We start from the raw sequence: 10381 nt of genomic DNA on the forward strand, positions 1-10381 counted from the left end.
AATTCTGAAAGCATGTCAGAAGGACACTTTTTGGTCAGTTGCTTATATCTCTCCCAAGCTTCATAGAGGGATTCACATTCTTTCTGTTTGAAGGTTTGAACATCCACTCTAAGCTTGCTAAGCTTTTGAGGAGGAAAAAACTTGGCTAAGAAAGCCGTGACCAGCTTATCCCAAGAGTTCAGGCTATCTTTAGGTTGAGAGTCCAACCATATTCTAGCTCTGTCTCTTACAGCAAACGGGAAAAGCATAAGCTTGTAGACCTTGGGATCAACCCCATTGGTCTTAACAGTATCACAGATTTGCAAGAATTCAGTTAAAAACTGAAAAGGATCTTCTTATGGAAGTCCATGAAACTTGCAGTTCTGTTGCACCAGAGAAACTAATTGAGGCTTTAGCTCAAAATTGTTTACTCCAATGGCAGGGATTGAGATGCTTCTTCCATGTAAATTGGAATTTGGTGCAGTAAAGTCACCAAGCATCTTCCTTGCATTGTTATTATTTTCGGCCATGCCTCCTTCTTTTTCGAAAATTTCTATCAGATTTTCTCCAGAGAGTTGTGCTTTAGCTTCCCTTAGCTTCCTCTTCAGAGTCCTTTCAGATTCAGGATCAGTTTCAACAAGAATGTTCTTATCCTTGTTCTTGCTCATATAAAAAAGAAGAAAACACAAAAGAAAATATGAAATCCTCTATGTCACAGTATAGAGATTCCTTATGTAAGTATAAGAAGAGAAGAAAAGAAGAAGGAAAAGATAAAAATTTGAACACAGAAGAGAAGAGTGGGTTCGAATTTGAGTAGAAGAGAAGTGTTAGTAGATAAATAAATAAATAGAAGGGGGTGAGAGAGAGAAGAATTCGAAAATTAAATAAATAAAATAAGAATATTTTTGTTTTTGTTTTTAATTTAAAATTAAAGTTAAAATTCGAAAATATGAAAAGGAATAAAATTAAGATTAAAATTTAAAATGATTAGTTAATGAAAAGAAATTTTGAAAAAGAGGTTAGTGATTTTCGAAAATTAGAGAGAGAAAATTAGTTAGGTAGTTTTGAAAAAGATAAGAATCAAACAAAAAGATAAGATTAATTGAAAAAGATTTGAAAATCAATTTTGAAAAGATAAGAAGTTAGAAAAGATTTTGAAATTGATTTTGAAGAAGATGTCATTGAAATTTATTTTGAAAAAGATTTGAAAAAGAAATTTAAAAAGATTTGATTTTGAAAATTAAAGTTGATTACTTTCTTACTAGGCAAGTAACAAACTTAAAATTTTTGAATCAATCACATTAATTGTTAGCATTAATTTCGAAAATATGAAATAGAAATAAGAAAAAGATTTTGAAAATAAATTTTAAAAATTTCGAAATAGTGAAAGAAAAAATGAAAAAGATTTGAAAAAGATAGAATTTTTAAATTGAAAATTTGATTTGACTCATAAAAGACAACTAGATTTTAAAATTTTTTGAAAAAGTCAACTCAAATTTTCGAATTTTATGAGAAGAAAAAGGGAAGGATATTTTTTTTATTTTTGAATTTTTTATGATGAAAGAGAAAAATAATAAAAAGACTCAAAACATGAAAATTATGAATCAAAACACATAATGCATGCAAGAACACTTTGAATGTCAAGATGAACATCAAGAACACTTTGAATGTCAAGATGAACACCAAGAACTTATTTTTGAAAATTTTTAAGAAAAGAAAAACATGCAAGACAACAAACTTAGAAATTTTCAAACTTTAGACACTAACAAATTGAAAATGCATATGAAAAACAAGAAAAGACACAAAACATAAAAATGCAAAGATCAAACAAAGCAAATCATCAAGAACAACTTGAAGATTATGAAGAACACCATGCATGAGTTTTCGAAAAATGCACAAATTTTAAAAACATGCAATTGACACTAAACTTAAAATTTAACACAAGACTCAAACAAGAAACATAAAATTTTTTGTTTTTTATGATTTTATTAAAAAAAAAATTTTGGATTTTTTTTCGAAAATTAATTGGAAAAGAAAAATAAGGATTTCAAAATTTTTTTAATGAGAATTCCAGGAATCATGCAATGTTAGTCTAAAGCTCCGGTCCAGGAATTAGATATGGCTTACTAGCCAGCCAAGCTTTCAGTGAAAGCTCCGGTCCAAAACACTAGACATGGCCAACGGCCAGCCAAGCTTCAGCAGATACAAATCAGGCATATAACAGCTGATTAGATGAGAGTCCAAGGACTCTTGCCAAGATAAGTGGAAGCCTCAGTCCAAAAATTTAGACATGGCTTGACAGCCAGCCAGGCTTCAACAAATCATGAAGAAACTCTAGAATTCATTCTTAAAAATTCTGAAGAACATAGAATAATTTATTTTTATTAATTTTTTTTTGAAAATTTTTCAAAAATTAAAAATAATAAAAACAAAAAGCTTAAAATTAAAATAAAATTACCTAATCTGAGCAACAAGATGAACCGTCAGTTGTCCAAACTCTAACAATCCCCGATAACGGCGCCAAAAACTTGGTATGCAAAATCGTGATCGTTCATTCCTTAGTAACGGCGCTGAAAACTTAATACACACATTCATAATCTTAGTTCTTCTTCACAACTTCGCACAACTAACCAGCAAGTGCACTGGGTCGTCCAAGTAATAAACCTTACGTGAGTAAGGGTCGATCCCATGGAGATTGTCGGCTTGAAGCAATCTATGGTCACCTTGTAAATCTCATTCAGGCGGATTTCAAATGGTTATGATGAATTGATAATTAAAATATAATTAAAATATAAAATAGGATAGAAATACTTATGTAATTTATTTGTGAGAATTTCAGATAAGCGTATAGAGATGCTTTTGTTCCTCCTGAACCTCTGCTTCCTACTGCTTCATCCAATCATTCCTACTCCTTTCCATGGCAAGCTTTATGTAGGGCATCACCGTTTTCAATGGCTACTTCCCGTCCTCTCAGTGAAAATGGTCCAAGATGCGCTATCACCGCACGGCTAATCATCTGTCGGTTCTCGATCATACTGGAATAGGATTCAGTAATCCTTTTGCGTCTGTCACTACGCCCAGCACTCGCGAGTTTGAAGCTCGTCACAGCCATCCCTTCCCAGATCCTACTCGGAATACCACAGACAAGGTTTAGATTTTCCGGATCTCAAGAATGGCCACCAATAATTCTAGCCTATACCACGAAGACTCTGATCGTAGATCAGGAGGCTAAGAGATATGCATTCAAGCTTGTTTGCATGTAAAACGGAAGTGTTTGTCAGGCACGCGTTCATAAGTGAGAATGATGATGAGCGTCACATAATCATCACATTCATCATGTTCTTGTATGCGAATGAATATCTTAGAGAAGAAATAGGCTCGAATTGAATAGAAAAACAATAGTAATTTGCATTAATTCATGAGGAACAGCAGAGCTCCACACCTTAATCTATGGTGTGTAGAAACTCTACCGTTGAAAATACATAAGTGATAATGGTCCAGGCATGGCCGAATGGCCAGCTTCCCAAAGAGGGTTCAATCATCAAAACATGATCAAAAGATCTCTAATACAATAGTAAAAAGTTCTATTTATACTAAACTAGTCACTAGGGTTACAGAAATAAGTAATTGATGCAGAAATCCACTTCCGGGCCCACTTGGTATGTGCTTGGGCTGAGTGTTGAAGCTTTCACGTGTAGAGGTCTTCCTTGGAGTTAAACGCCAGTTTGTAACTTGTTTCTGGCGTTTAACTCTAGAATAGGGCAGAAAGCTGGCGTTGAATGCCAGTTTGCGTCATTTAAACTCGGGCAAAGTATGAACTATTATATATTGCTGAAAAGCCCTGGATGTCTACTTTCCAACGCAATTGAGAGTGTGCCATTTGAACTTCTGTAGCTCCAGAAAATCCACTTTGAGTGCAGGGAGGTCAGAATCCAACAGCATCTGCAGTCCTTCTTCAACCTATGAATCTGATTTTTGCTCAAGTCCCTCAATTTCAGTCAGAAATTACCTGAAATCATAGAAAAACACACAAACTCATAGTAAAGTCCATAAATATGAATTTTATTTAAAAACTAATAAAAATATACTAAAAACTAACTAAATCATACTAAAAACCATGTAAAAATACTGCCAAAAAGCGTATAAATTATCCGCTCATCAGTCAGCTTCTGTGGTGGGAAGAATTTGGACAAAAATCTAGTGATTACTTTATCCCAAGTGTTCAAGCTCTCCTTGGGCTGAGAATCTAGCTACAGCTTTGTTCTATCCCTCACAGCAAATGGAAAGAGCATGAGCTTGTAAACTTCAGGACTCACTCCATTTGTTTTCACAGTGTCACAAATCTGCAGGAAGTCAGAGATGAATTGGTTTGGATCTTCCTGCGGGAGTCCATGATACTGACAATTTTGCTGCACCAGAGTGACTAACTGAGGCTTCGGCTCAAAGTTGTTTGTAGCTATACGAGACACCACAATACTTTTCCCATAAAGATCTGGATTGGGAGCAGTGTATGAGCCAAGCACTCTTCTAGGTTGTTCATTCTCATTCGGATTTACTACATTGGTATTAATAGCATGATTATGATCCATAGTGGACTCTGCAGCTTCCTTTTCAAATGTCTCGTTTAGGTTTTCACTAGACTTGTAAAGTCTAGCTTGTTGCAAGCGTCGCCTCAAAGTCCTTTCAGGTTCAGGATCAAAATTTATAAGAGGTTCCTTATTCCTATTCATGCTCATAAACAAACATAAAACAAGAAAAGATGGGAGTCTCTATGTCAGAGTGCAGAGAATTTCCAGTGAGGTAACTTGTGTAAAGAAATAAAATAAAACAACTAAGTAATTAAAGCAAAAAGTTCGAAAATTATAAATAAAACTAAAGTGAAAATTTCAAATTTTTTATATAAAAAAATGAACAGGAAAATTAAAATAAAAATAATTAGGTGACACTAAGCTTAATTTCAGAAATTAAGAGAAAACTAATTGATGCAAAATTTGAAAATTAAAGCTAAGAAGCAAATAAAACTAATAAAAGAAAAGAAAAAGTGAATGCATGTAATGAGCAAAACGAAGTAATATGAAACACAATAAGCAGGACAATGAAAATAAAGGAAAATAAAATGAACAAAATAACTGAAGGCTTCTAAAAAAATTATTATAAGAAAATAAAAATAAAAAAAAAGGATGTAAAAACAAAACAAATGCAATAGGGTGGGTGTGAACGAAACTGAAGAGAATAAAAGGGAAAAGAAATGGAAAATAAAATAAAAAAAAATTAATGATACTCAAAGAAAAACTAATTAAAGAAAAAAATTTATCTAATCTAAGCAATCAAGCAACTAATAGTTGTCAATCACAGTCGATCCCCGGCAACGGCACCAAAAACTTGGTGCAGAATTTATAACCCACAAATTAACTGGTAAGTGCACCGGGTCGTACCAAGTAGTACCTCAAGTGAATGAGGGTCGATCTCACGATGATTGATGGACTAAGCAACAATGATTGAATGATTTACTTAGTTAGACAAGCAGAAAATAGTGTTTTGGGAGTTCAATTGCATCAAACAGTAAATTTAGAGAATTAATAAAGCAAGCAGTAAAGGGGTTGTGAAATATATAGAGAAAACAGTTAAGATTTCAGAGATATTTATTTTTTGGATTAACTTTTCTTACCAACTATTTTAATCATGCAAGATTCAATTTATGGCAAACTATATGTGATTAAACCCTAATTCCTTAAACCTTTTTAGTCTTCCCTAACCTTCATCAACCGCCAATTCCTTGGTCACTTGATTCTAATTAGAGGGTTAAGTTCAATTCTAGTTTATATGCCACAGAAATCCTAATTATCCAAATATAAGAGGATTATATGTCACGTATCCCGTTAAGTCCAGATAATTAGTGATTTAGGAGAATATGTTTTCAAGCTGTTGTTCAGGTAAAGAACTTTTCCAAGTTTTACAAGAACTCGAATAGAATAGGGGTCATACTTTCGTTCCACCCAGATTCATAAGATAAAGAACGAAAACAATTCTTGAAATTGAAATCAATACATGAATTAAAATATAAAAGTAATAGTATTAATTCATAGAATAAACAGAGCTCCTAACCTTAACAGTGGAGGTTTAGTTGCTCATGGTTCAGAGAGAAAACAAGGATTCTGAAAAACTGTAAAGTGTGGAATGAGGTAAGAGAGCCGAGAAGAGCCCGAAGGGCTGATTCTTTTCCCTTTTATATCTAATCCTAATTAATGTAAAATATATTTTCTAAAATTAAATAATATCTTTTCCTATTTGTAATTAAAATAAAGTTTTAATCAAAATTAAGTAAAATCTTCGTTGATGCCTTGATTTGGCGTGGGGACCATGCCTTGAAGTTTAACTGGCGCAGTGAAATTAGGCATTGCCCTGGCAGATTGAAACTTGAGGCTTCTCCTTTCATATGGCACCTAACTTGGGAAATTCCAAGTTAGGCGCCACCTTGGTTGAACGCAATTGTGGAGTTTGTGGTTTTGGCGCCTAACTTGGAGAGCGCTTAACTTGAGAAACTCCAAGTTAGGCGCCACCTTGACTGTACCAAATGAGAGAGAAGTGTATACTATTTTATATCGTTGGAAAGCTCTAAAAGTTATCTTTCCAATGCCACTGAAATCACATCAATTTGATCTCTATAACTCAAGTTATTTGCGTTGGAATGCAAAGAGGTCAGAGTTGACAGCATCATTCACTTTCTTCTCTTTTTCTACAGAAACTCCATCAAATCCATTCGAATGCTACCTGAAATAAAAAGAATTGCACACAACTCAAAGTAGCATCCATAGTGGCTAAAAGATATTTAAATCTTGATTAAACTCAACAATTCGAATGCAAATTCACTAGGAAAAGATAGAGAAGATGCTCACGCATCAACTGTTGAAGATCCTATTATTCCTTTCTAACCAAATTGTCCAAATGACAGCAAAAAGCCAATCAACCGCCTTTTCTTCTCCACCTTTCTTGCTGGTATATCCATCTAACTTTCAAAGTGTTGCTTTAGTGTACCTGGAATAGCCCACATCATTCCAAGAGTGAACAACCAAGCACACCATACCTGCCAAGTGAGCTCACACCCAATGAACAAGTGAAAAGCCATTTCAACATATTTATTACATAATATACACATATGATCATTCTAATCAATAACACCAAATTTACACAGTCTTTCCTCTGTATTTACCCTGCCAACCAACACAAACCAAGTAAATAACTCAACCCTTGGTGGGACAAATCTCGCAAAATAGTACTAGTGAAGCTATAGCTTGTTATATTCTCCAGTAGTACTTCTGCCTACAACACCTGTACAAAGGAGTTAGTTGAGTAAATTCCTATTTTATCAAATTTCCAAAACACTCTATCCTCTCTTTCAGTTGTTAGTTTAACTAATTGTAGAACCTCATGAAGCTGGTTTACTATTTCCAACTCTCATGGAAATAACTCTTTCCGCCATTGAAAATTCCAAATCCACTCTAACCCATCCCAGAACCCACAATCCCCTATAACAGATCCTCTAAGATTTGAGATCGAGAAAAGTTTTGGAAACATATCCTTTAGCATACCACTCGGTAACCAGTTGTCCTCCCAAAATCGTATCATCCTACCATCTCCTAGTTCCATAGCCAATTTACTGATCGTCTTCTCTCTCACTTGTGGCTCTCTAATTTGTAACTGACAGATATCCTTCCACAAACTACCTCTTATAGGTAAAGGCTGCCCACAAATCATCTTGTAAGGATTCATGTTATTACAGGAGCACACAATTTTCTTCCATAGTGGCAATCCTCTTTCGAAAACCTTCACCACCGCTTGAACAGGAGAGCTGTATTCCGAATTACCGTGTCATCAACTCCTAGCCCACCTGCCTTTTTTGGGGCTTGAACAATTTCCCATTTCACTAGAGGAATCCTGTTCCTCCCATCCTCCTTACTCTACAAGAATCATCTCTGTAAGAAAATCAAATTTTTCGCTACTGCCTTCGGTATTTCGTACAAGATGAGATAGTAGATAGGCAGACTATTAAGAACAGATTTAATGAGAATCAGCTTACCCGCTTTATTGAGAGTTTTTGCTTTCCACAAACTTAGCTTTTCTTCCACCTTATCAATCACTGGTTTTCACATCTTGACTAGCTTTGGATTCGCTCCCAAAGAAATGCCAAGATATTTGACTAGTAATAACGCCTCATTACACCCCAATAGATGACACATCTGCCATGTCTAATCCTGCTCACAATTCACCGAAATCAAGTTGGACTTATCAAAATTAATACTCAGCCCTGACATCATCTCAAAAAAATGTAGCAGCCACTTGTAATTTTTGATAGTCTCTTCTTCAGTAGGACAAAATAGTATAATATTATCTGCAAACTGCAAATGTGACAACTCAATGTTATCCCTTCCAACTAACAGAGGAGCAATGCGTCCATTCTCCACTGCCGCCCAATCATCCTATAGAGAACATCCATAACTAGCACAAACAGAAAAGGAGAAATTGGATCTCCTTATTGCAGACCCCTTTCCATATTGAAGGGCTTAGAGGGAGACCCATTTATGAGTACCGACATAGACGACGAGCATAGACACTCTCTGATCCACTCCCGCCACCTATGGCCAAACTCCATCTTCTACAACACAATATCCACAAAGCTCCACCTAACTTTATCATAAGTCTTTTGAAAATCCAGTTTAATTATCGTCGAACTCTGTTTCCTCGACTTCAGCCGCTGCATAGTTTCACATGCAATCAACGCTCCATCTTGTATTTTCCTACCCTGCATAAAAGCACTCTGCATTTCTCCTACTAAACCTGGCATTACCTTCCGCCTCCTCCGAACAAGCACCTTTGAAATAGCCTTATATACGCAACCCACCATACTAATCGGCCGAAGGTCCTTTATCTCTTTTGCTCCAACAAACTTTGGCGCCAAAGCCACCCAAGTAACATTCAAATCCTTAGGTAATACAGATGACTAGAAAAAATCCCATCACCACTTCAATGAACTCCCCTCCAATGTCCTCCCAACACTTCTTAATGAAATTCATATTACACACATCACTGCCTGGTGCCTTAGTTGATTCACAATTCCAAACTGCCTCCTTTATTTCTTCAATAGATGGCATCAACTCTAACTCTGTAGCCTCCTCCTCATTTAGCCAATTTACCAACCCATCACAGAACCCTATATTAGGCGAGTTCTCCTGGTGAGTGATGCGTGAGCATCTTATACTCATTTTTTGCTTATTTTCTAGTTAAATTTAGTAAGTTTAATCATATTTTAGTGTTAAAATTCTCTTTGGATACTACTTTGAGTTGATTTGGTGTTTTTATTATTTTAGGTGAAATTCGGGCTAATTTGGCAGAGTTTTGAGCAAAAAAAGAGGAAGAAAGTGGATGTTGTCAACCCTAACCTCCTTACACTCCAACAAGCATAACTTGAGCTATAGAGATCCAACTGATACAATTCCAATGGTGTTGGAAAGCCAACTTCCAGAGCTTTCCAACAATATATAATAGTTTATTCTTTTCTTCAGGAATCACTGCCTTGAAGGGCGCTAAACGCTGAGTTTGGCATTTAGTGCCCAAGAAGACAGAACCGAATGGAAACTCATTGCCAGTTCTGGCACTGAACGCCAAAAGTGCGGGTCAAACTCACCCAAAGGAGCATCTTAGCTAGATTTGACTTTTAATTATTGTATTTTATATTTTTTTTGTTATTGATGAGCGGATAATTTATACGCTTTTTGACATTATTTTTAGTATGTTTTTAGTAGGATCTAGTTACTTTTAGGGATATTTTCATTAGTTTTTATGTTAAATTCACATTTCTGGACTTTACTATGAGTTTGTGTGTTTTTCTGTGATTTCAGGTATTTTCTGGCTGAAATTGAGGGACTTGAGAAAAATCAGATTCAGAGGTTGAAGAAGGACTGCTGATGCTGTTGGATTCTGACCTCCTTGCACTCAAAATAGATTTTCTAGAGCTACAGAACTCAAAATGGCGCGCTTCTAATTGCGTCGGAAAGTAGACATCCAGAGCTTTCCAGCAATGTATAATAGTCTATACTTTGCCCAAGTTTAGATGACGCAAACTGGCGTTCAACGCCAGCTCTCTGCCCAATTCTGGCGTCCAGCGCCAGAAACAAGTTGCAAAGTGGAGTTCAACGCCCAAACTGGCACAAAAGCTGGCGTTCAACTCCAAGAATGACCTCTCCACGTGTAGACTTCAAGCTCAGCCCAAACACATACCAAGTGGGCCCCAGAAGTGGATTTATGCATCAATTACTTACTTCTGAACCCTAGTAGCTAGTTTATTATAAATAGGACCTTTTACTATTGTATTAGACATCCTGGATTGTATTTTGATCCTGTGATC

The sequence above is a fragment of the Arachis ipaensis genome, chromosome B02 (genome assembly GCF_000816755.2).
Source record: "Arachis ipaensis cultivar K30076 chromosome B02, Araip1.1, whole genome shotgun sequence".
Classification (NCBI taxonomy): domain Eukaryota; kingdom Viridiplantae; phylum Streptophyta; class Magnoliopsida; order Fabales; family Fabaceae; genus Arachis; species Arachis ipaensis.